We start from the raw sequence: 25,698 nt of genomic DNA, 5'->3' as shown, positions 1-25,698 counted from the left end.
AATAAAACTTGCACATTTGAAAACATTTTTTCTGGTTGTTTTAATTTTTTTTCTCCTTTTAGCTTGGTAATTAAAGGCCAGAACTGTAGGTTGTACAAGCATCAATATCCTTTCTTTCCTTACTTTAGAGAGATACATCTATATAGAGGTACAGCAGCTTTGTCTCCTTATTTAAACCTGAAGTGACGGTAGTTAGATGTGTAGGAAATAAAGCCAGAAAAGATGCAGTTAAATGAGTCTAGTGTATCTCTAGCATAAGCAGCCATGTCCTGTACGCCCTTCAGAAAGCAATCAAGTCTATCATGAAATAAATTTCACTTTTGTTGCACTCGCTTCTCCTATGGGGATCATATGCCTCTGAAGAAATTTTCTTGGAAAGTAGCATCTGACCTAATGTGGGGGCCTGGCACACAGCATACACGCTTTTTTAATACCACCGTTACACCTAGGATTCTTTCTTTTTCACCAGTTCAAATAGTTACCTCTCTGGTGTATGAATAAAGCAATCATTTCTGGTTTCCTCCTGCAAGATTTCTCTCTCCCCAGTGTCAGATGAAGAGGACAACAACAATACTGACAGTGGTATTAAATTGGAAAAAGGGGGATCATTTTACCTACAAACGAGTTGCACTTCCTCTCTACTAATCCATTTCTTTTTTATTGTTCAGACTAGTTCCTTGAGGGGAGGGAGAAAGCTCTAGCTATAAACTTTCGCTTTGTGATTTTCTTTCTGGGACTTGTTCCTATTCTAGCTCATTATACTCATTATAACGTTGCACATAATGTTATTGCATTCTTAAATAACAGGGGAAAGAATTTAGTGTTTCCATAGAACTTCAGAAGGAAGCATCTGTTCCATTACGAAAGAAATAGCAGCGCTTCGGAGCAGAAAATTTTTGTGGTGGCTTTCTTCCAGAAATTGGGCAGGAGTGGGGATATCTAACCTAGAAATAATCCCAGAATTGTTTAGGTTGGAAGGTCTCTTGAGAGCATCTAGTTCAACTGCCTTCTCAAGTAGCGCCAGCTAGACCAGAGTTTCTAGGACTGCATCCAGTCAGGCTTTGAGTTTCTTGTCAATGGGGACTCCACAACTTCTCTGGGCAAAGCTGCCAGTGTTTGACCCCACCTTTAGTCTTTTCATACGTTGAAGACTACTGATGTAGTACCATTGCCTTTCTGATGTGAGGGGGCAATCTGCACTGTTGTTAGGTGGGGAGCAGAAATTTATCCCATTTATAGACTGTAAAGTTGAGGCCTGAGGAGGTGTGCAGAGGCTCACAAAAGGACATGGCAGAGCTGGAGTTAGGATTTTATACTTTGTATTCAGGCTAGAAGCTGTGCTGTAAGGTCATGTCTTAAAGTATATTAAGAGACTAAATGGCAGTACTTGCTTGTTGTGGGATCAGCAGCAGCAGAAAAGTTTATTAGTCCCAAACTGTAATAAGAATCATGTTAGAAATCTAATTAATGTTATTTATCATGCTGCTGTGCCTAGTCAGCTTTGTAGAAGAGTTTCTTCTTGTAGTGCAAGTTCAAATGCTAATTGTTCCTGCAGATGCTTTCAGTAGGTCAGTACCTATAAATGGCAACAATAGGCACTTCATTATTCTGTAGCATTGCACTGTAAGGCAGCTGTCAAACAACATGTACAGCATCTCTTCATGCCTCTGAATAGGCTTAAATGTTCTTCTTGTGCTTTGATACAAAATTCTTACTTGGATTATGGTTTGAAAGACCCAAGTTTGTTTCAATCAAAAATTCTAAGAACTTGCTTTATTGTTATCATTGAGCTACATTGTAAGGTTTGTATTTCCCTTTCAGTTAAACAGTAGGAACTGGACTGTAATGCCCAGGAAACCTGGAGTGATTAAAACACTGTCTGAAGAGGGATGCTATGTTGTTCCTAGGTAAAACAGCTCAGCTGGCAGAAAACTGGAGGGAGGAGGAGGAGGACAATGAGAAATGGAAGGGCAAAGTGAAGCACAATTTTGAGAGACGCAGTAGTAGAAAATTAGTTTGTGTAAAATATTGGCTATTTCCTCAGTTCTTTCTGACCACAGAAAGTCCGTGATACTATTAGGAAGAGGCTGTGCATGGGGAAGCTTGAATAGATTTGAGTTCTAAGAGCTGTGCAATCATTTTAGTTTCTCTGTGAAATACATATTGGACAGATTAGCCTGAATTCACTATACTACACTGAGCTGTGATGTTTCAGTGATTTTTGCCATCAGGGTGAAAGCAAAGTGCTAGTCATAGTAGAACTAGAAGGTGAGACTGGAGAAAAAGGCATTTTTGTGCAGGAAGTTCGTAGAGGAACTCAATGCACGAAATTCATTGTCAGCACAGCAGACAATGTCAGACAAAGGATCATTGTGCTGACAATGAATTTGAACGAAAAAGATGTATGGTGTGTTATTTGCTTTTCTGTAATATGTTATGCTCTTGGTAGTTGGATTCTGGTATTACAACTCCTAAAATGCTAGCGAAATGATAAGATTTTGGAAATGCAAGAGGTTTCTTTCAAATTAGAAAGGGAAAAGGATACAAGTAATACTGATATGGAAGCTATTGGAATTTGTTATTTAGAGTGGATGTTTTCTGTAGCAGTCATAGAATAGTTAGGGTTGGAAAGGACCTTAAGATCATCTAGTTCATGACAACCTAGTTAATTCTATGCCTACCTAAAAATCACCTTCGTAACTGAGTAATCAGTAAGAGTACTTCAATATTTCATATTTTTGAAGGAGTAAAGATGATACGACTTTTATGGTTCTGGGGACAGACTTTTTAGCAGGGCCTGTTGCAATAGGACATGGGGTGATGGCTTTAAAACAAACAAGGGTAGATTCAGACTAGATGTAAGGAAGAATTTTTTTACAACGTGAAAACGTTGTCACAGGTTGCCCAGAGAAGTGATCAATGCCCCATCCCTGGACACATTCAAAGTCAGGTTGGATGGGGCTCTGAGCAGCCTGACCTTTTTGAATATGTCCCTGCCTGTGGCACAGGGATTAGACTAGATGACCCTTAAGGGTCCCTTATAATGCAAATCATTCTATGATTCTATGAAAAGAGCACATTTTCCCCCCCTATTTGAATGTATAGTCTGTGTGCAGATAGATACAGTGTCATGACACTGGAAAATAAAAAGGCAGTTCTTTGCTTTCTGATCTGTGTCCTGGCTTCTAGTATGAGCACAGGAACAGTAAGATTTAGTAACTGCTTTCTGTCAAAAAGGTCACTGATTTATTTAACCTACTGGGTTTGGGGTTTTCCTACTTTCTCTGCCGTTGTACAAAATCTTTGGGAAGGAGTTCATGGGAGGTGAGTGCTCAGAATCTGCTATTTAAGCACTGTATACCAAATTGCTGGTGAATTGGGCAGAGTTCCTGATAGCCAGAGCTGACCAGATGTGTGTGTGTGTGTGTGCATCTGTATGCACACACGCACACAGACAGATACATATACTGCCACTGAGCATATGGACCCTCTATCTATGTTACTGTTGTGTGGCTCAAATACTCCCTGTTTTCAGATCAATTTGGACAGGATGCCTACTTTGTTCTGTGGGAAGCCTAAGAAATTAAAAGCAGGTTCTACTTATCCTTTCTTAGTATTACAAAGGCTTACAAACAAAAGTGATTCCCTTCCGCAATACTTTAATATAGAGTGGAAGTAAATAAGTAAGATTATTACTGGTACCACTACAGGAAGCTGAGCTTGTTCTTGTGCCTACTCTAAAGGGACAAGGAAGAGAGAGCAGAAAAGACAAAATGAACCTTTGGGAGACTTCTGTAGGCACAGAGGTGGGTAAAGATGTAGAATTGCATTTGTTATGGGGGAACGTATGTGTGCAGCTCTCGTGTAGTTGCTCAGATGACTTTCAGTGAGACAGCAAAATAATGCCAGTAAGGTAGATCACTTTCTCTCTTATTCTGTATGTGTTGATAAGATTTGTTACTTTTATAGTACTTCTGGAAAGGATCTGCAAGTTCTCTGTCAACTTTGTTAATTAGGTCAGACAAGGCTCCTGTGAGTTAAGTCAGCTTAAAGAGATCACTGAAACTCACAGTTGGAGCATAGTAGCTATTTTAACAGTAAAACAGAATTCCTCAGAGTTTCAGGTGTGATGTGAGGGCTATTTCAGTTGAAATGGAAGATGCCTGTAAAGAGAACAAACATAACTGCCCAATTTAGAATTTAGTCACATCAGTTCAATAAAGGTAATTTGCTACTTTTATGCAGTAGGAGAGTGGATGAAAAAGTGTGGAGTGACATCTGGTTTCAGGAGTAAGACCTAACGGCATGGGGAATAGAAGGAATTTCTTGCCAGTTGAATCTGAAACAAATTGCGTATTGTCTCCTTTTAAATTTTCTGAGGATTGTGATCAGAGGAAAAGAGAGTGGGTAACAGGACTTGGCAAGATTGAAGCTGATTTGGGTGGTTTAGGGTGTCCCTAAAATTGAAGCTTTACTTCAAAACTCATCTTAAAAACCAACTAAGGGACAAACCCCAACAAAACCTGTTCACTGAATCGCTAATGTAATTTACTCTTGTAGTAGAGTATTTTGAGGCTTTTTTCTTTAGCTGGATGCCTTTTGCTTCATAGCTGATAAAGTATGGAACTGCTGATGGATTTTTCTGAAATATGCAGACAGAAGAAAGTGTGGCGTGGTCCAAACCAGACATGCTGCACCTGAGGTGGCTTCAGAAGGTCTCCCTTGAAGGAGAGGGATTCCTTCAAATTAAGGCCGAGCATATTTCATGCATAGCTACAGTTCTGTACAAGCAAACTCGTGGAAAGATGAGGTGTTTGTGCCAAGATATACTTACAGAATGGTACTGCACGTTGGTACTGGTCCTCTGTCCTCTTTTGGAGTCATTTTCAAGCTTACCCGAAAATCGGCAATTCCTTTAGGATGGTCGTTCAGGTATTGTGAAAGACGCATCTAAAAGTATTCTTAAGAGCTGGTCTGGTTGACATTAAGAGGGAGACTCAAAAGTTAGCCCTTCATTATCTGTATTCCTGTGTTCTAATGTTTGGCAGTATAATGGATATTTTTGCATATTTATTTTATGTGGCCAAAACCTCAGATACGAGTTTGATGCAGTTGATAGTCTCATGAAGTGCTGCACAGAATATAGGGGAGACTAAGAGTAAGTATTTCCACTTCTAGTAGCATCTAGTTCTTCAGTTTCTCAAAGGGAGCAGCGCACTGGGGAAGCACCCAATTGCTTAGCAACCTAATTGGAGGGGTTTAGCAGGTTTGTCATTTGATTACTAGAAAATACTTGAACCTTTTTCCTGATTGGGTTGTGAAGGGTACGTGCAGAATGATTTGGAGGATGTGGAGTGATAAACACTTCAGTGCTGTATGCATAAGGTGGATATTTTTATAATTTTATGTGTTCAGTCGTGGAAGGAGAAAACTCATAAAACCATAGGATAGGCCAGATTGGAATGGATCTTAAAAGATCATCTGGGCCAGCCTTTGGTGGGAAGAGGGCCTGGATGAGATTATCTAGCCCCTGTCCAATGGAAGCATCCAGCATCCCTGGGGGAGTTATTGCAGTGAATGATTGCTACTGTTAAAAAGTCTATGTGAGATGAAACCTTTCCTAGTGCAGCTTACACCAGTTGCCCCTTTGCTTCTCTGTGTGGCTCTTAGTGAAGACAGAGCCTCCATCCAATTTATAACCACCCTTGAAGTACTAGAGTACTGTGATGAGGGTCCTCCTGAGCCTACTTCTTCAGAGGCAAAAGACCAAACTCCTTTTGTCTTTCCTCCCAGGGCAGGTTCTCCAGCCCTTTGATCTTCGTGGGCCTCCTTTGGACCCACTTCAGTCTGTCTGCATCTTGAATTGTGAGGAATAGAATAAAAACCACAATATAGAAGTGTCTCAGTGATTTATGTCTACTCATTACCTTAGGCAGTGAGAAGATTTCGTACCTAAAATCGTAGGCTTTTGTGCTGCTTAATTATGTTCTGTTTGGAAAGCTGAGTGAAAGGCTTGCATTTATATAAATTAATTAGCCATAGTTTCTTGGAGATCTTTAATGGATGTCATGACCTCTACGTTTCTTCTCTGGTGGAACAGTCTTCATGTAGAATCTACACGATATTTATTAGGTCACTGCTGTAAAATGCAATCCAGTTGAGTACATCTGCCTGTTAGCACCGACTTGTTGAAGTTCAATGTAAGTGCTTCATATTTTAAGACTATAAAGGGTCCTCATTATTATTATTTTTCCCTTCCTTATTTTTAAGAGATTTAATGCAGTCAGTCTCACACAGCAATTTGTGGAAGTCTTTGAGCTTTAAGGAATTAGAAGTAGGCATACATTTTTCTGAGGGTAAAATAAGATTAGTTTGTAAGCAACTCTTTTATCATTAAAATTTGAAAAATTGCTGTAATTGGTTTGAAAGTTACTTTCCTTTGCAGAACACAAAACTCATGGTTAGTTTATTGCATTCAAAGAAAAGTATAACCAGGAGCAATATCTGCAGTACCTTTTATTTACTTCCACATACAGATTTATGTTGTCATTTAAGATTATTAGCATGAACTAGACAGTTCTTAAGAATTTTCAAACAAACAAAGGGTTGACTCTGAAACAGAAATTACAAAGTATTAATCAGACTCTATGGGAGGAATATATGTTTTGAGTTGCCATGGAGATTTTAATAGATCTTTCAAACTGAGACGGAATTAAATGTAAGTCACCTTCTGGTGTCCTTGGCAAGTCCTGCTGTGACAAACTGTGTGCAGGGTGGGTTTAACATTTCTTGCTTTGTAGGAGAATATTTAGGTATTGATATGAGAGGCCATAATAGGCTCTTTTATTTTAGTGAACAGAAGGGAATTGCTGCCTTCCCAGTACTGAAATTCATGGCAAATTGTGAGGGGGGCTGATGCCAACGTCATGAAGTTTAACCATGCCAAGTGCAAGGTCCTACACCTGGGGCGGAGCAACCCCAGGCACAGCTACAGGTTGGGCAGAGAAGAGATTCAGAGCAGCCCTCCAGAGAAGGACTTGGGGGTGTTGGTCGATGAGAAAATGAACATGAGCCGGCTTCAGTGTGAGCTTGCAGCCCAGAAAGCAACCGTATCCTGGGCTGCACCAAAAGGAGCGTGACCAGCAGGGCGAAGGAGGTGATCCTGCCTCTCTACTCTGCTCTTGTGAGACCTCACCTGGAGCATTGTGTGCAGTTCTGGTGTCCTCAACATAAAAAGGACATGGAACTGTTGGAACAAGTCCAGAGGAGGCCACGAGGATGATCAGGGACTGGAGCACCTCCCGTATGAAGATAGGCTGAGAAAGTTGGGGCTGTTCAGCCTGGAGAAGAGAAGGCTGTGTGGAGACCTCATAGCAGCTTCCAGTATCTGAAGAGGCCTATAGGGATGCTGGAGAGGGACTCTTCATTAGAGACTGTAGTGACAGGACAAGGGGTAACGGGTTCAAACTGAAACAGGGGAAGTTTAGATTGGATATAAGGAGGAAATTCTTTCCTGTGAGGGTGGTGAGGCACTGGAATGGGTTGCCCAGGGAGGTTGTGAATGCTCCATCCCTGGCAGTGTTCAAGGACAGGTTGGATGAGGCCTTGGGTGAGATGGTTTAGTGTGAGGTGTCCCTGCCCATGGCAGGGGGGTTGGAACTGGATGATCTTAAGGTCCTTTCCAACCCGAGCTATTCTATGATTCTATGATTTGGAGGGTTTGGGGTTTTTGGTTGTTTTTTTTTTTTTTTTAGATTAATTTTAAATCTTTGATGTTTACAGTTAACAAAGAGCAATTTCCTCTCAGAACAATATCCAGTCTACTGCATGTGTTACAGTGTACCCGTGAAGTACATGTGCAATATTTGAACATGGGAAATGGATTTTATTGAATGCTGGTGTCAGACTAGCTGTGAACAGAAAACCAGCAAGGAAACAATAGAATTTGCTCAGTGGCTGACCTGCAGATGCTTTCAAACTTACTTCTTTTGTGCTGTAAATATACTGAACACTTAATTACATTAGCCCAGGGAAAGAAGTTCTTAATCCAAAATCCAAACAGGAGTTTGAGAGTTTCTTCATCTTTAAGTACAGAGACCTGGTTTGTTCCAAATACGATGTTGTGACAGAATTGCACTTGAAATAGGGGCAAATAGTAGTGTGGTTTGATTTTAATTTTCCAGAGATGAATTTTGAAGAAGCATGGCAGTTTGTGTTGGGTTTGTTTTATTTTTAAAGAACAGAGAATAGAGAGAAGGGGGTGGGGTGGGGAAAGGAGGTAGGGGAAATGGCAATCTGGCTTTCTGGTGTGAGTGAGCAAGCTTGTGTGCATGTATAAAACTTAGAAGGGAAAAGACTGGTCATCCTTAAAGGGCATTTATTGGAACTAGAAAGCCTGTTTGTTGGATTTCATTTTAGAGAAGACAGAGATGCTTTTAAAATAGAAAAGCAAAGAACATCTGTCCTTTTGGCAGCCTGTATGACACTGTCGTCCATGTGGAATCAGGAAGTGTCCTTCGGTCTTATCTTGATGTATGTTACTTTCTAGCCATAACCATTTCTGTTGTTTCTAACCATAAGACATGGAGAGGAAAAGGTAACAAACATAATATTATAGCTATTAATAATTATTGTAAACTATATATATCTATATGCACCTATTTAACATAATTATATGTGTTTTCTAAGGAAAGTGGGTAATAGGAAGTTTTATGGGTGGGAGGGGTAGAAAAATCACTAACAATAATTAGTATATATGTGCAGTAGTAGTAAAAACCTTGTGGCTGGAGCAGCATAGACCCCTGTAGCTGCAGCAGTGCACAGCCATCTCTTGGCCTGCCAAATCTGATTACTCTGCATTGTTGCGTTTGGCTGGAGTGGAGGTTATGGTTGACTGTTGTGTCCTTCTTAAAAAAACAGGAATAAAAATGCATCTAAATGGCTGGAAAACGAACAGATACTTGATTTTACATAAGGTATTAAGGGGAAATTACAACATGTAACAAGATTATTAAAGACCCATTTCTTTTTCTTTATTTCGACTTCCAGCCATATTGTTATGGACATAACTGTAGAGATAATTGGTAAGTAAAAATTGATCTAAAAGTGTAAGTAGGATCGCAAATGCAGGCATTGAAGAACCAGAGAAATGCTGCTGCTCTCAATTTAGTCTACTTTTTCTGTAAGAGTTGTAAGACCTTTTATCTTGTGGTCAATTACTGTATGGTAAGGAGACTGTAAACTATTCCTCATATTTCAACTACCCAGTGAACAGTGAGTAAGTGTGACTTCCAGAAAGAGGGAGAGCACATAGGGTGCTGAAGCACGTAGACTTGAAGCACTCGGTTGCTGCATGTCAGGTAAAAATGCTTAGGAATGGGGAATGTCTGCCTTCATGGTAAGGTTTGAATAATTTTTAGTAAGCTAAGCCCTAAGAACCATACATTGAGCCACAAATGATAATGAGAAGCTGAATGGCAGTTTGTTAGATTGTCAAAATAAAGAGGTTCTGCATGTGGTCATGCAATCAAAAGCTATTGTAAATCATACGTACAGGAGCCAGGGTTGATTTTGGTTATTGTTTGTCCTCGTTTTCTTGAGTGCTGGACTTTCTCTTTGAGCAATTTCCTCATAACATGTTTTTTGTGAATGCTGGAATGAAAAGGGGAGAATACATTTAAAATGTATCTTTGGAGACCACTCACATGATTCCTTAAATTGGTTGCCTCTTAGTTTTGAGCTAATAGTGATTCATGGCCTTTGGAGAAATGTGTTCTCCTTTCAGAACCTCTGTCTCCTGAAGTTTGACTGTTTAATGCGAGTTATCATACAATGTTTTACACATAAAGATTGCTTAATATAGAAAGAATACAAAGAAGTTAATGTATGCACTAATTGCCCTTAAGAAATTGGGGAGGTTTCTGCACGAGCTGTCATTTGGCTTCTTCACATCTTTATTGTGTTCCTCTTCCTATAAATTTCATAGTTCTTTTGTTCCATTCTTCATTTAGAAGCAGAGCCTTGTGCTGGCTTATTGATCATAGATACAACTTTGGGTTTAGTCCTAAATGTTGATTGAATGTTAAAAGAACAGCGATTGCCAAGTTTGATTTTAAAGTATTTAACTGTTGTCCCTGTCCTCTATAGTAAGTGCTTCTTCAGGTGGCGAGAATACTTTGTGATTGTACATTTACCCCTAAAAATAACATACCGCCTTTGAGGAAAAATAAATACAGTATCAGTTGATATGAGAAGTTAACACCAAAAGAGAAATGAATTTAGAACACGCTGATGGCTTATAAAACAAATGCCCATTTCTTTTTAGTGCCAGTACTCGCTGCCAAGATCCAGTGTGTTTCGATGAGATCCAATCATATTGTGGGGAAAAAACTGTTGATGCAGTAATGGAAAACATAAATCACATCTAGGCTTATATTATTTTCTGATAATAGCCACTGATACACAGATTCCTCTTTGTATCAGTAGCTTCCTGTTGGTGTGGCCTCTAGTTTATTTTCTTTCAACACAAATGCATGCTGCTGCTGGTCCCGAAGAGCACTGCAAACGTTGAAGCACACAAACGCTGCTTGGCCAAACGCTGCCTGTGTGTGGCCAAGAGTGGCTCCAGTGGCTGTTGCAGCAGCAAGTTCAGAGATGTGGGAAATTCCAGGGGTGAGGGAGGAGGCAGTAGCTTTGGGTACAAAGGAATTGAGTGGTTTCTTAAAAATGCTCAAGTCCACTCTTCTGCTCAAAGCCTTATCCTCAACAGTTAAGATTGCATGCACGTGTGACTTGTCACAAGGCTTTCTGGGGCTGGTACAGTGCATGAAGCCTTTCTTCTCACTGCGTTTTGCTGAGCTGTGTGTTGATTTTGGAATGCCCCTGAACTGAAACAACTTTAACAGATTTTGACAATCAAGAGTCCCATGTTCTTTACCTGAAGGGTCTTTTTGGAAGGGGTGTGTTTTGGGGTGGTTGGGTTGTTTTTATGTCGTTCTGTTTGTTGTTGGGGGTGGCTTGGTTGTTTTTTGAGGGGTGATTCTTTAGTAAAATGACAGCAGTCTGAATTCAAAGACCTTTGCACAACAGGGGAAATAGCATTCTTTTCCACCAAGCATTAGCTCTTTGATCTTAACTAAATGGCAGTTGATGGAGCAGATTTCAGTTTATTCTATCAGAATTGTCCTTAGAGGTGATGGGGAATTTGTGAATGCTCGCTCTGTAGTCTCTGCAAGGGCAGGCATTCAGAAATGAAGCTGAGATTGCATCCTCCCAGAAGGAAAGGGAGGCTGTTATTTAATACCTCTCTGGACCTCTCACGCTGCTGTTAGCTGGCACTGCAGCTGGAAGGGGCAGTTTGTCTCCTTCCCGTCCCCCTTCCAGAGCCCGTTCCCACCCTGTCCTCTCTGGCAGCAGACAGGTATGTAGGCACCAAGTGGACTGAGAGCTGTCCTGTGCTCTCACTCGGCAGCTGATTAGGGAGAGTTTGAGCCTCACTCTTGTTTAATCCACGACTTAATTATAAACCTGCATCTTTGATAAGCATCAGTGTCACAGTTCTAGGAAAAGGCATTATTACCTTACAGTAAAGTCTTTTAATTTCAGAATAATACAGTTATTTTTTTCTTATGAATTAGCTTAAGCTCAGTTTATTGTGTAGAAATGCATGTATTGTCAGTGTGTCCCAATGCAGTAGTTACAGTGCTAGTAGTGACCCTAGTGCCATTACTTTTCCACACTTTCCTCTACTGACAGCATGTAATATTTTTGTCTGTTTTTAGACAGGGTAAGCCAGTAACGCGTTGAAGGCAGTAATTTCATTTCAGGAATCCATCTGTACCTTCCTCTGTTATTTCTCCCGAGAGCCTCAGGACTTGAGGTAATAGTTAATAAAGTCTTTTTGTCCTATGTATAACCTGACATTCTTGGCCATCTTGCTGAGTACATGCTGAAGATGCCATGAGTTACCCATTTTAAGGAGGAAGGTAGTAACGTTTTGGTCTCAGAGTTTCTGTTTTGACCTCAATAGCTCAAGTTTAATTTGAAGCGCACAAAGCCAGTTGTGTTCCACAGTGAGGTAAACTGCAGTTTCTCTGTGCATCCGGTCACTGCCTAGTGAGTATCTAGTGATTTTAAGTGCTTACGCTGATGCTATCAGATGGACTTGCTGTTTTCTTATTAGAGGAACATGCTTGAAAGCCAGCTTAGATAGGGTTTAATGAATTTCTAAAATGTAGCATAGATTAGGGGCTCATAATACTAAAAGAAAATGATCATTTTTGGGAAAACTGGGGAAGAACAGCATCAGGGGTTCTTTTTAACCTTTCTTTCGTGTGTTTACTCATGAAAAGGAAGCTGTAAAGAAACAGGAGTCAGATTTTCATGAATGTGTTGATAGAGTTAATGGAGTTAATAAAATGAATGTAAATAAAACATTAATTAGGGAATGTTTGATGGAACGGAAGAGCGGGAAGAAGGAAATATGATCTTAACCACTCTGGTGGGGTTTTTTTGGAACCACCAAATAACTTCGAAGGGTATTGTACATAGCTGTTACTAGTATCTTCATATCATAGAATCATAGAATAGATAGGGTTGGAAAGGACCTCAAGATCAGCAAGTTCCAACCCCCCTGCCATGGTCAGGGACACCTCACACTAAACCATCTCACCCAAGGCCTCATCCAACCTGGCCTTGAACACTGCCAGGGATGGAGCATTCACAACCTCCCTGGGCAGCCCATTCCAGTGCCTCACCAGCGTGTATGGTGACAGAAACTTTTGATCTTGGAAGTTATTGGCCCGTGTGCTGGATCCTTAGATAGATGTAGTATATTTTTAATATTTGGAAGTATTTCTTTTTAAAGAAACCATCCTGTCACTTTGAATGGGGAGGTGCATACTGCATAAACACTGTGCTTTTTTAGAAGGCATCAAACCCTGTCGCCTTTCTCCTGCTCAGTCAGAAAGATGTGTGCAGTGTGGCAGACCTGTTTGAATTGGCGCAGCACTGGGCTCTGAAGATCTGCCCCAAGTTTCTCAGAACTTACAGCAATTATTCAGTGGACCTCAGATGTTAAACAAAACCCCCACCCTAAACATTGGGAAGCTTCTGATTTGTACTTTCATGCAGGGAGCTCGCCTGCTCCATTTCTCTCATCTTTTGTCTCCTTTTGTCCCATTCTTGTCCAGGTTCCCAATCTGAGCTTGTCATAATGTTTCCCAGGTTCCTTCTCAGTTATTTCCCAGTTGTTCCCAGTGATGTATGTATTTGTCTTTATTTTGATGAAACCTTAGTATGTTTTCCTCTATTTGCTGAATTTTATTGGCTACTTTCTGCTTTCCTACATTACATCATTTTTTGTTTGTTTATTGTTACTGTAACTGTTACGAAAGGACAAAGTAGAATAAGTGTTGACTTCGTTTTGCCTGCAGTTAAAATATTGCCTGGACGATTTATTTAGCTGACAAGAAGTGATACGCAGTGATGTTTTAGTGGTTACTTGCAGAGGTACCAAAGTGAAATGGCGATAGCCAGTTGGCTTTCAGAAGAGGAAAATATGGCGACCAATCCAGTGCTGAAAGGATGCAAGCCAAAGAGAAGTTTAGTCAGTTTTTGTCTGGCCCTTGTGTCACAGGATGTAAACAGAATGGCAGTTTGTTTTAGGGGAACTAGCAGCATCACTGACAAACTTAGAATTGGATGGGTGATTTTAATGAGCCAGTTAGGCTTGTTGTTGGATTTGGGTGTCATACTCTGAAGTAGCTGCTGAGTTGGCTGTCTCAGATCTGACAATAATTGCAGGCATGTCAGCTCTCACTGTAATGCTGCTGGCTGTCATCATGTAAATCTACATTAGAAACACATCTAAATGCAAGTATTTAACAGTTACTCCATTACCAGTATGGTAGTCTAGAAATAACATAATTGTGATTTGATATTTCTGTTGAAATAAATGGCATTGCTGTGTCAGATAAAGCATTCAAGTTAAAATATTCAAATAGTTGCATAAAAGGGAAAGACAGGCATTGGGTATATTTCCTTATTTAAAAGTGATGGGTGTGAAACAAGCTAAAATAAATCTTTTCTAGTTGTCAGGTTAATTTTTCCTAAAAAAGCCATACCCTGTTCTAAGATACAATTTTTCAATACCTTAGTTCTTCATTTCACTGCCATATTTAAGGTTTTTTTTCTTTGTAGGTAGATGTGGGAAATATGTAACTACATAGCTCACAGGGTTTTCTTACACCTGGACTGAAACATACACCGTGTGTATAACGTCTATACGTGGTGTGACTTCCTAATGGAGAGAGTGATAGTATCTCAGGTGCCCTTTTTTTGAGAGAGAGAACATTACTGTGCAGCGAAACCCACCATATCTCTGATGGAATTCTCCCATATTATTAAAGTATATCAGAAAGATGTACCTTATGAATCAGCTTTTGTTAAAGGTCCTTAAATTGGCTTGGCCAGGGCCTCCTGATGGGTGTCCCTTTGGGTTCTCTAGACAAACCATTTCCTTCTTTCTTCTACCCTCCTGCCCTATTATGTTGAATCTCTTTACCAGTTCTAACTCGGACCAAAAGATTAATTTTCTTGGAAATAAGTGGCAGCGTAGAGGGAAGAAATGTAATTTCCATAGAAAGCACTGGAATGCGATTTCATCCCTACTGTGAAGCAGAAGGTAATTCAGACAGGAACAAGCTTTGAGAAGCCAGGCTTCATAATGTACACTGCTTCTTGCCCTTATGCCTTATGCACTAGTGTCTGTGCAATGAGAATTAGGGCATTTTCCAGCTGAACACTAACCATTTTTAATTCTGTTGCCTTTTTCTGGCGGACCTGATTCTTGATGGGGTTCACTGTACAAGTGCCAGTCAGAGTGTGCATAAAGGAGGCAATACAGCGAGGAGGTTTGAGACTCCTTTTTTAGCAGCCTGTATTTCTGGTGGGTTAAACTGGCTGTGCTCCCACAGTGTTACACTGCCATAAAGAAGTTACCAATAAAAAGAGGGGTTTTTTTTTATACTATTGGTAATAGTCTAATGGCAGGGGTTATTATATGGTTATCGCAAACGCTTCTGTTGTGGTTCTTGATTCCTGCTGTGTTTATCTCCCTCATAGAGTTTTGGCTTAAAAACCAGACAGAAACAGGCAAAAATTATTCTCATGGCTCATAGGCAGTTTTAGTGTTGTCTTAAGTTTTACAAGCATAGAATCCAGTAGATTGAAAGGAACTTCGGAGGGGGCTCCAGTACAACCTCTTCCTCCCCGGAGCAAAACCTACTAGAGCATGTTGTTGAGCATCCTGTCCGGCTAAGTTCTGAATATTGTGAAGATCCCACAACCTCTCTGGGTAAACCTATGTTTTACCTTTTGGCCACCCCCAAGGGAGGAATGTTTTCCCTTTATCTACTTGGAATTTCCAGTGTCTGTTGCCTTTAATCCTATTCTGTTTCACCTGTGAGAAGAATCTGCATTCAGCTTCTCTAAATATTCTCACCTGGCAGTTGTACATGGTAAATAAGTACTCCATATGTCTCATGACTAGTGAAGAATTGCCTCCCCTGACCTGCAGGCTGCATATACAGCCTAGTACATGGCTGGTCTTTGCTGCAGGGGCAGCACTGCAGGCTCCAGTTCAGCTTCTTCACAGGATCACCAGGTTGTCTTCCATAAAGCTGCTGCCTGCTGGTTGAGTTTCCCTGTTTTCTAGTGCTGACCTTTGTCAACCGTGTCAGAGATAACTGTGCACACCCTTAAATCTGATTACAAGTTGCATTGATAAAGTTAGCAGTAAATGTAGGACCTCTGCAGGCATTAACTAACCCTCCCTTGACACTGTGATTTAAAGAAATTAACAGTGCAGAATAAAATACAGCATTTGCAAAATGGTTTAAAAATGCATGAATTGACCACAAAGCAGTTGAAAATGGAGAACTGTTATTCAGTGCTGCTGCTCGTAATAGGACTCTCTTCTTGCCTCTTTGTTACTCGCTGTTCTCATAATAGGATCAGAAAAAATTGGTGCAGTCTCATAAAATTTGCTGATGATGCAGAAGTAGAAAGTTAAATAACGATTAGTTCAGAACCAGTGCGGTTTGTCAGATACTTGGCTCATTCAAACAGCATCTATTCTAATACATCCAAATATAGAAAGGACCTACAGATGGTGTTTGTGTCCTGAAGTGCAATGACACTTAACATGATGAAACATTATTATGACTAACCAATTGAACATCAGCCCCTTCCTTGATTTTGATAGCTAAGAGGATAAGAAGTCTCGCCTTTATAGGCAGAGGGGCAGAGAAGGAGAGTAATAGAAAATGTCTCTGTATAGACTAAATGAGGTGATTGTTGAGCAGTTGCTACAGATTGATTCTGCAGTGTCTTATTCAGGATAGATGTGGGAAAGCTAGGAAGATTCAGAGGTGATCTGCAGTGCTTGATTCTTACAAGGTAAGGAGAGATAGGGGAACATAGAATGGGAGGGGAGGACCTAGAATGGATCTTCATGTTACATGGTCCATCTGACTCCTTTAAAGGCAGGTTCATTTCTAACTATGGCATTTTCAACATGTGCTTGTCTTGCCTGTTTTTAAAAAACACATCTGCACAGTGGATATTTTGCAGCCTCTCAAAAAGTTCAGTATGTTTTGGCCCATACTGTTACAGACTTTTTTCCTGAAACCTATACTCAGTGTTTCTTTCTGCTGGTTGTTTCTTGTTCTGCTTGCCATGGACAAGGAGAATAGATAATTGCATTTCTCTTTCATGCAAGTTTTTGGTTAAAATTGTTTTCCTAATTCTTCTCATTTCTAGACTAAAAAAAACTACAGTCAAATCCAATCTTTAAAATGTAACATCTCATGGATATTCTTAGTATTGTTTCTCAATGTGTAATAGATAAAATATCTAGAGAAGTAAATATAGGAAAGTGACAGAAGCCTGACAAATGCAGAGTGAAGATACTATTTTGGCCCAGAAAGCCAGCTGTATCCTGGGCTGCATCAAAAGGAGCGTGACCAGCAGGTTGAAAGAGGTGATCCTGCCCCTTTGCTGTGGTCTCATGAGAGCCCACTTGGAGCACTGTGTGCAGTTCTGGTGTTCTCAACATAAAAAGGACATGGAACTGTTGGAACAAGTCCAGAGGAGGCCACGAGGATGATCAGGGGCTGGAGCACCTCCTGTATGAAGACAGGCTGAGAAAGTTGGGGCTGTTCAGCCTGGAGAAGAGAAGGCTGCGTGGAGACCTCATAGCAGCCTTCCAGTATCTGAAGGGGGCCTATAGGGATGCTGGGGAGGGACTCTTCATTAGGGACTGTAGTGATAGGACAAGGGGTAACGGGTTCTAAACAGGAAAAGTTCAGGTTAGATATAAGGAAGAAGTTCTTTATTGTGAGTGTGGTGAGGCACTGGAACAGGCTGCCCAAAGAGGTTGTGAATGCTCCATCCCTGGCAGTGTTCAAGGCCAAGCTGGAGGGGGCTTGGAGCAACCTGGTCTAGTGAGAGGTGTCCCTGCCCATGGCAGGGGGTTGGAACTGGATGATCTTGAGGTCCTTTCCAACCCAAACCATTCTGTGATTTTATGATTTATACAGAGAAACTTCAAAAGTTCAGTGAGGAGGCAGCCTCTTCATGGCTTACTTGCAGGTACATGGAGAAAGGTTTAAGGAAGGTGATTGCTAATTGAGGTAATCTCTCAAAAATCTGTCTCGAGCTGTTAGTTCTGTCAAAAAAGATATAACAAAGTCCAGTATTTACAAATGAAAGCGATGCAAATTCATAATGGAAATGAAGCCACTTTTTAATAATTGGGGTAATTAACAATAAATTAATCATGAAAAGCAGTTGCTTCTTTATTACTGATATCTTTAAAGCAAGACTGTATTGGATTTTCAATGATCTGTTACCACATTATTTTATAGGACGTATGTTGCAGCAAGCTGTGAGTGAGTTTCTATGGCATGTGCCCCGCAGGAAGTCAAACTAGATAATCACAGTAATCCTTTATAGTCTTGAAATTGATGAATCTTTAAATCTGTTTAGTCAGGAACAGCTGTGTTGAAAAACAGCATTACTAAAATACAATGAAAGATGCTAAGAAGGAGTGGATATACTGCACTGATGTGCTTTAATTCTTTCAGGCAAGAGTTGCGTGCAGAAGTCTAATGGTTTTTTAGTGATGTCTTTCTGAGGTGATATGCTAATTCTTGTACCCCTTTAAACATATTCTTTATGGTTTTTGATGACTTTTCTCCTTGGCAAGGACTCGCTTTTTAGCTATTTTTATATAAACTGTGAAAAAAGATTGACATTCAATACTTTTTTTGGCTGTCTTATGTTTCAAACAATGTAGAGAACCGCAGATATTTTGGATGTCTTTGAGTGGGAGATCACCAGAAACCATTCAGATGCTGTGTAAAGGTGTAAGAGTGAGTCAATAGCTAGTTCTTTTGCTTTTGAGGCTGTACTGCTGCAGCAGCTGAGCATCAGTAGTGTGCTTGAGGGTACTGCATTGCCAGATGCGCTTCGTTTCAGTCACAGTATAATGCTGACATAATGCTTGACTGTTATGTATTAACTGGAGTTTTTAACCATTACACATAAGCTGAGCGTTAGCCTAATGAGAAAATGTTATTTTTCTTCCTTTCCTTTTGGCTTTTGGCTGTAGAGCATCCTATAACGTTTTAAGCACTGATGGAAACACCTCACTTCCACCTCAGAAGGTGACCCTCTTTAAAACAGATTTAGAACACCCTCAGTATCCCACACTAGCAGGAATGCTTTGGGGGTTTTCTATTTTAATTTTTCTTTTTCATAAGCAAGGAGATGCCCGTAGTGGAAACCACGGTTTTGTTCTGATGTTACTTGGATCTTTGTTTCAAATGTGCAGTTTTGACAGCTGCCAGCCACAGGTCTGTTACAAATATTTGCAGTGTTGTTGTCACTTACATGAAATGAACGGTTTTAAATTGAAGGGGTTGGAATTAGTTCTTTATCCTGGGGGTTGCACCCGTTTTCGCTGTTTATTTGCAGCTCTGCTGCTCATCTTTTAACTATTTCAATTTTTTATTTACCAAAACATTGACTGTCTTACAGAGCAAATAATCATTTGAAAAGAGGCTTTACTCATGATTTACATCCTGCTTGCTGCATTCTGCTGGGTTTTGTGCCTTTTGTTTATCTACTAAATTGTAATTTATGTTTGCAGTCCTGCTATGTCTTGAGGTGGCTGTCAGCCCAGTGCTGGAGTTTACAGCTAGTCTGCTTCACACATTGTTTCATAGGGTGAAGGAGGTTATCTTCAGCTTACATTTGAATCAGTTATTATTTTACTAGTACTCTTCCCAAGGCTGTACGTGGTGCTGTGTTTACTGTTAAGGCAGAAGAAATTGCTTGTTATATAAATCTGATTTTGCTGGACCAGACTCTTAGAAGTATTTCTGGCTGTTCTGAAACCCAAACCATCTTGTCACAGAGTTGATTATATAGTACATTTCTATTTGCCATTAGCTGTCTGGAAGCATTTTAGCTAAATCATGGAGATACTTTGCACCTAAGCATAGCCAGCACCACCTGCGTGGTGCAGAGATGTCTGTATCAGCAGGGTTGCCAACTAAAACAGTTTCTGCTTTCACTAGCTTTGTGTCCTTGACTGAGCAGCTGAGACAGAGGCTCCAGTCAAATGGTACTAGTCATTGACATAACTGATATACTTTGACTCTTTCTCTTTAGGAAAGACTTTGTTCGTCATATATGAACACTAAAACCTGAACTTGAACATGTAAAAAAGGAGAGTTGTTTAGTCAGTAGTAGGTTGGTTTTATGTGTGTGGGTCCCATGACCTGCCCTTTATGTCTCCTTCTGTCATACTCTAAATTAGGAGTATCGTAGATGGCTTGCGTAAAAGCTGTGGCTGCTGCATTCGTTTCCTTTTTCATAATAGTAGGGGAGGCATATAATATGTTTGAGACACGAATGTGCATCACTGGTAAAAATGTTGATACATCAATATGAATTTGTATAGATTGAAATGGCTCAAAGAGCCATAAGGAAATGATTACTCTCAGTAAGTAGAAAATACTCATGTATAAGGGAATTTTGGGCTACAGTTTTCTCCTGTATTTTCCTCTGCTGAGCAGTGGTCTCTAATTTTTGGAAGCTTCTTCAGTTAAGGTTCAGTATTAGAACTTTCTCATACTTCAGGGAGATACTCTGTTTTTTTAATCTTGCCTTTTTTCCCTCTCTTCTTAAAAACAAGGATAAAGATTAATGCTTCTAACGTGTGTAAAGCAGTTACGATTTTATCAGTAGCATTGGATTCAGTAGTGCTCTCCTGACAGAAATGTGAATCTTGGGTTTCAATGTATCAGGTAAATCGGGTGGACTCGGTTCATTCAGACTATAAGAAGATGTATTGTGTTGCCTGTGCTGCCTTTAACTGCACAAGGATATGTGCTGCAGGTAAAATGTGAATGTAAACTTTTACTTCGTGTTAATCTCTATCTAAACAGAATGACTCTTCTTAAGTTCAAAGTCAAGATTTTAAGAACAACAAATGGCAATTTGGAATTAGGTGCTTTTTCATTTCTTAATGTAATCTAAGGAGGTGACACTGAATACTGTGGGAATTGCAATAAATGTTAACGATACTACTAAGTAGCTGTTTGCAGAATAAATATTGCACAATAGAATTTCCATGTTGTTTGCTGACTCTGAAACAGATTTCTGTGACCAGAATCATAAACAAAATGACAGATGCTACCATAGGTTAAGGCATAAGAAACCAGTGTGCTTTTTAAATTAGAACTGTTCCTCTTAAGGTGAAATTGTCACTTCTAAAGGAGTGACTTTTACTGGAACCTGTCAATGAGAAGCAGAGCTGAAGCGTTGTTGCCATTGAACGATATTGAAGTGTCTTTATTTTTTAATTTACATAAGAAGTATGTAGTTAAGAAACTGTTGGAATCCATTCAGCCATTTTCTCTAGGGATTCACAGAAATGTTGCAGAACCAGTGGTGGCATCATGCCCAGGATCATCAATTACAAAATGTACTAATCAAACTGGTCTGCAAACAGTGGTCTGTGTTCTATATATTATTGGGATAAGAGTGTGTGGTTTAGTTGTGGATTGTTTTCCTTAACATCTTAGGTGCCCAAATACAACTATAAAGCCTGTTTTTTTAACAGAATGAACTCATATTGCATGTCCCATGTGAAGGTCCTAACACAGACAAAGACTTGTCAGAGACTTTTAAGGTTACATGTATTGACCTGGTATTGACTCTGTGGCTTCTTGTGAAACTTCCCTTCTTGCTGGTGTTTGTCGGGGCCAAGTTCTCATTCCACATGTTTGAATGAGAATATTACTTTTGTGTGTTGCATGATAGTGTGTGAGAGGAGCTGGAAAAAGGGTGAAAGTACCAGGTTAGACACTTGAACCACATAGCAGTGGGGCTGAATTTCCTGTCGAGTATGTAAATAGCATTGAAAGAGCAGATGTTTAACTTCAATGCAATGGCAGTGTTTTGGGGATAAAGTATCTTTCCACTTTAGCATTTGGTGCTGCTAAGAGGAAAATATTTACATGACAGCACATGTTATATACTGTTACCAGTTTGCATTTCGTGATAGATATTTATCATGGAAGTTGTTATTGAGACAGGTTGATTGTTACTGAGTAGTGTGAATGTTAATTCTTCATACGCCTTGTAATAAAAATAGCATGTTTCTTCAAAGTGGAAACAAAAGCATTTAACTCTAGTTTAAAACCCATGCAAAAGTTAATATGATTTCTCTGTCATGCAAAAGAATTACCTTAAAATACTGATCTGTGGGGTGGATTTATTGTATTTGCAAAAAAATATAGCCATTTGGTCATGGGTAGGAAGCTTTCTTCTGAATGTTACAAGTTCTTTTGCATTTAAACAATGGTAAAAAGTCTACTAGAAGTATGAAATATAGAAGCTTTCACACTTATTCGATACTGCTTCAGTTTCTTTCAGAGCAAAATGTTTCCATTTATTACCTCTCTGACGGGTAAATACTGCCAGTTACTATTGATTGCAGTGTCTTCCTCACATCTGCCAGATTTATGTATTTTTCAGATGGAGGCCCTAGAGCTTCCTCTTTTCTAATACATCAGAGGATAAATGGCTTCTGCTGGTACTCAAAGAGTGCTTCCAGCAGGAGGCATTTTGAATGACTGTAACAGAGATGGTAGCAGGAGGTTGAGAGTCCTCCTCTTTCAGCAGATTTACCAATACTCCAAGCTCTGCAGGACCAGAACTTCTGGGGGAAAATCCACTTGTTGTGGATCAAGATAATCGGTTTTACCTCTGGGAGACCACGTAATTCAGCATGTATATTTTGGGATGTTAAGCACTGTTATGACTGTGATTTTTCTGTAAGTAGAGGACACAAGTCTACAAAGAAAATGATGATGTGAGCAGGGAAAGTTTGATACCAATTCTAGTTTTGCTTATTGAAGCTTGTTCGCTGCTGGGACCTCACATTTGCAAACAAGGAAGGGCAGGTTGGGGATGTGAAGGTCAAAGGCTTCCTTAGCTGCAGTGACCTTGAGATGATATAGCTGAGGATGCAGCAGGACAAAAAGCAGGATAACAAACCTGGACAAAATCTGACCTCCTCAGAGATCTGCTTGAAGCAGTCCTATGGAAGGAACTAAGGAACTTGGGTCTTTCAAGAATTACCTTGCCCAAACTTAAGCAAGAGTCCATTCCAGCAAGCAGTAAAGCTGCCAGGAGGCTTGTGTGGATGAACAAGAAGCTTCTAGCAGAACTCGGATATAAAAAGTATACAGAAGGTGGAAGGAAGGACAGGGAATCTGAGAGGAATATAGAGATACTGGCCAAGTATGGAGAGACTAGGAAAGCCAGCAACCCACCTGGAGCTACATCAGCTAAAGGATGTCAGAAGTGGCAAGAGGGATGGAACTACTGGAGAGAGTCCAGAAGAGGGCTCCTGGGACGGTTGAGGGACTGTAGTATCTCACGTACAAGGGAAGGCTGAACGAGCTGGGACTGCTTAGCCTGGAGAAGAGAAGGCTCAGGGGGAAATACCAGCCAAGTGTATACATAGCTGAAGGGAGGGTATAAAGAAGACAGAAGCAGGCCTTTATCAGTGGTGCCCACAGTGACAAGGCAACAGGCACAAACTGAAATGCAGAAGGCTCTGTCTGGCCATAAGGAAGCACTTGTGCTCTGAGGGTAACCAAGTACCAGAACAGGTTGCCTGGAGTCCATTGCCCACGGAGTCTCCATTTTTGGAGCTACTCAAAAGCCACCTGGACATGGTCCTGATCAACCTGCTCTGGTTGGCCCTGTTTGAGCAGGAGCATAGGACAAGACAACTTCCTGAGGCCCTTGACAGCATCAGTCATTCTATGATGGTTTCTGTTGGTGACAGAGTAACCAAAGGTCCATGTAGGTGGTGCAGCAAAAGAGTAATGGTTTTTGTCAGAAGCAGCATTTAATCACTTGTGATACCTCTGTCTTCTGTGGAGGGAATGGTGTTGAGCATGACTAGCAACATGATTAAACAGGTATTCTCAGTGCTGTCCAATTTGGAGATGTTATCACAAGTCTCATGCTATTTATAGTTGTTCTCAAACTCCCAAACTCTACAGTCTTGCAATCAGGATAATTTATTCATCACGTAAAAAAGGAAAAGGAAAATTATGCTTTTCAAGCTCAGAGAAGGTCTGGAAAACGTGGATACTCAGCACAGAAGATCTTTATACATCTTCCAGAGGCACAACAGAATTATCAGAAGTCATGTATGTGCATATAAGATTTTTTCTTTCCCCTTTATTTGCTTTACAGACCTTTGTTCTTCACTCATATTTCTGTTTTGGTCGAGCTGATCTTATTCAGAGAGATATTTGGGGCCATGTGCTGGGGAAAAAGGAAGCCTCTTTCATGTTCTTAGGTTCTTTCCTTCATGTATCATCTTTCAGAAGGTTGATGTATTTTTGTCTATTTAGTTAGTGATACTTCTGAAGATACACAATAAAGCAAAATGTTGTCTTGTCCTGATGTGTCCTTTTACATAACCTGAAGCCTTCCAGAAATGGGGCGAGACACCAGGAATCTGAATCCCAAGAAGTCATTCTTGATTAAGTAGCAAACCCCTTGTACATATAGTTATTTTCCTTCAGAAGGGAAACGGAACTTAACCTGAACTTGTATGTTCTTACATTTCAAAATAAAAACCAAAGTAAATACATTTAATATGCAGAGGATTTGGAACTGGCTTCAATAAATATAATATGGATTGAAAAGGGGTGGGAGTGTTAATGTTGCTTGTTTTACAGTATTAGGAATGAAGAATTAAACCTGCAAGTTTATCAGGATAGTTATCCCCTTCAATTACATTTCCTGAAGCTTTGCTAAAAGTTTACTATGATGGTATGAAATGAGGTTAATGTTGCTGTTACTCCTAAAGAATTAGGAACATCACTTGAATTTCAACCAAATAATGGTAAGCTGCAGTTTCATTCTGTAGGTTTTTCCAGCACTTGGCTACCATCAGTTGGAGCCAAGATAGGGGTGGGCTGGAGACAGGGGGTCCCTTTAGGGTATTTCTTTAACCAAACTTTTCCTCTTCTCAAGGTAATTATCCCACTTACTTTTCTTGAAGAAGCCCAGTCTCCCTTCTTTGCATTTATTTTCTGTTAACAAAAGGAAAACCCCTAAGCAGCACTAATTTACTCTCAGAATACCTGTCTCATTCTGGCCAAGTTGCGTTCCCTGCTGATGATGCAGAGCCTGAAAGTAACAAAAGCTTCACTAATAGCATGAAGTCAGACACAAAAGCTGTGCCAGATTTGTTTAAAATTGTTTCTGTAGCTGTAAGTGTTGCCATCTGTTACTTGTCCCAGGTTGCTGTATTAAGACAGCTCAGGTATCTGCAATGGTAAACTTGGAGATATTTACGTATGTGGTATAACTGATTTTTAAAGTGGAAAAGCTGTTTATACAGGAAATTGAAAAATAGAATTTTCTTTGTACCATACTGCATTGCTATCAATAATCATAGATTCTGAACTGCATCTTTAAGTTAGAGACCTTTTGAGGCCTGTGAAGTGATACAAATAAATAGGAAAAAAGCCCTCATCTTGAACAAGGGCAATGGCATCATACTAACCCTTCATAAATCTTCGTAATATTCTGTGAAGAGCTCTGAACTTGAGATGGTTTGACTTGTTAAATACAGAGCACTGTGATAATAGGTTTAAATATTACCTGCTGTCCTTCATAGACAGTAATGGAGGTCTTGGAATACGGCCCTTATCAAAGCTTTTTGTTCTTGAAATCATTAGGAGGACATGCCCTCTTCTGTGTTGCGGCGTTACCTTAAGTGTTGCTATCGCTGTAATGTTACCTGGCTTCCTCTCACCAGGATGTTTATAGCTATGAAGAGCTTGTAGGGTATTGGTTTGTAATAGATACACCAGGTTTTTGGACTTGTTGGTAAACAGCTTTGATTTAAATACACCATTTGGGTTTTAGAGCAGATCAAGTATCTTAAAAGGAAGAAGCAAGTGGACATAGTATAGCCATCAGAAAGTTACTCTACTGCTAAAGTTTGATACATGGTGATTCAGATGTGTCATTTAATACAAAGGGAAGGCTTGTAGCAACATCTCTGTTCATCTTGTAAAGGCTTTATTT

At 40.0% G+C, this 25,698-nt stretch overlaps 1 protein-coding gene across 9 annotated transcripts in view; it reads left to right on the top strand.

Annotated features, from left to right (window-relative positions):
• DOCK3 (dedicator of cytokinesis 3) overlaps positions 1–25,698 on the top strand; it is a 205,349-nt gene that overhangs the window by 35,556 nt on the left and 144,095 nt on the right. The gene's annotated exons all lie outside the window — the stretch shown is intronic.

This window comes from Pezoporus occidentalis, unplaced genomic scaffold (assembly GCF_034315485.1).
Source record: "Pezoporus occidentalis ecotype Australia unplaced genomic scaffold, CSIRO_AGI_Poc_V1 ctg145, whole genome shotgun sequence".
NCBI classification, from domain to species: Eukaryota; Metazoa; Chordata; class Aves; order Psittaciformes; family Psittacidae; genus Pezoporus; species Pezoporus occidentalis.
This window is presented reverse-complemented; position numbering and strand designations above follow the sequence as displayed.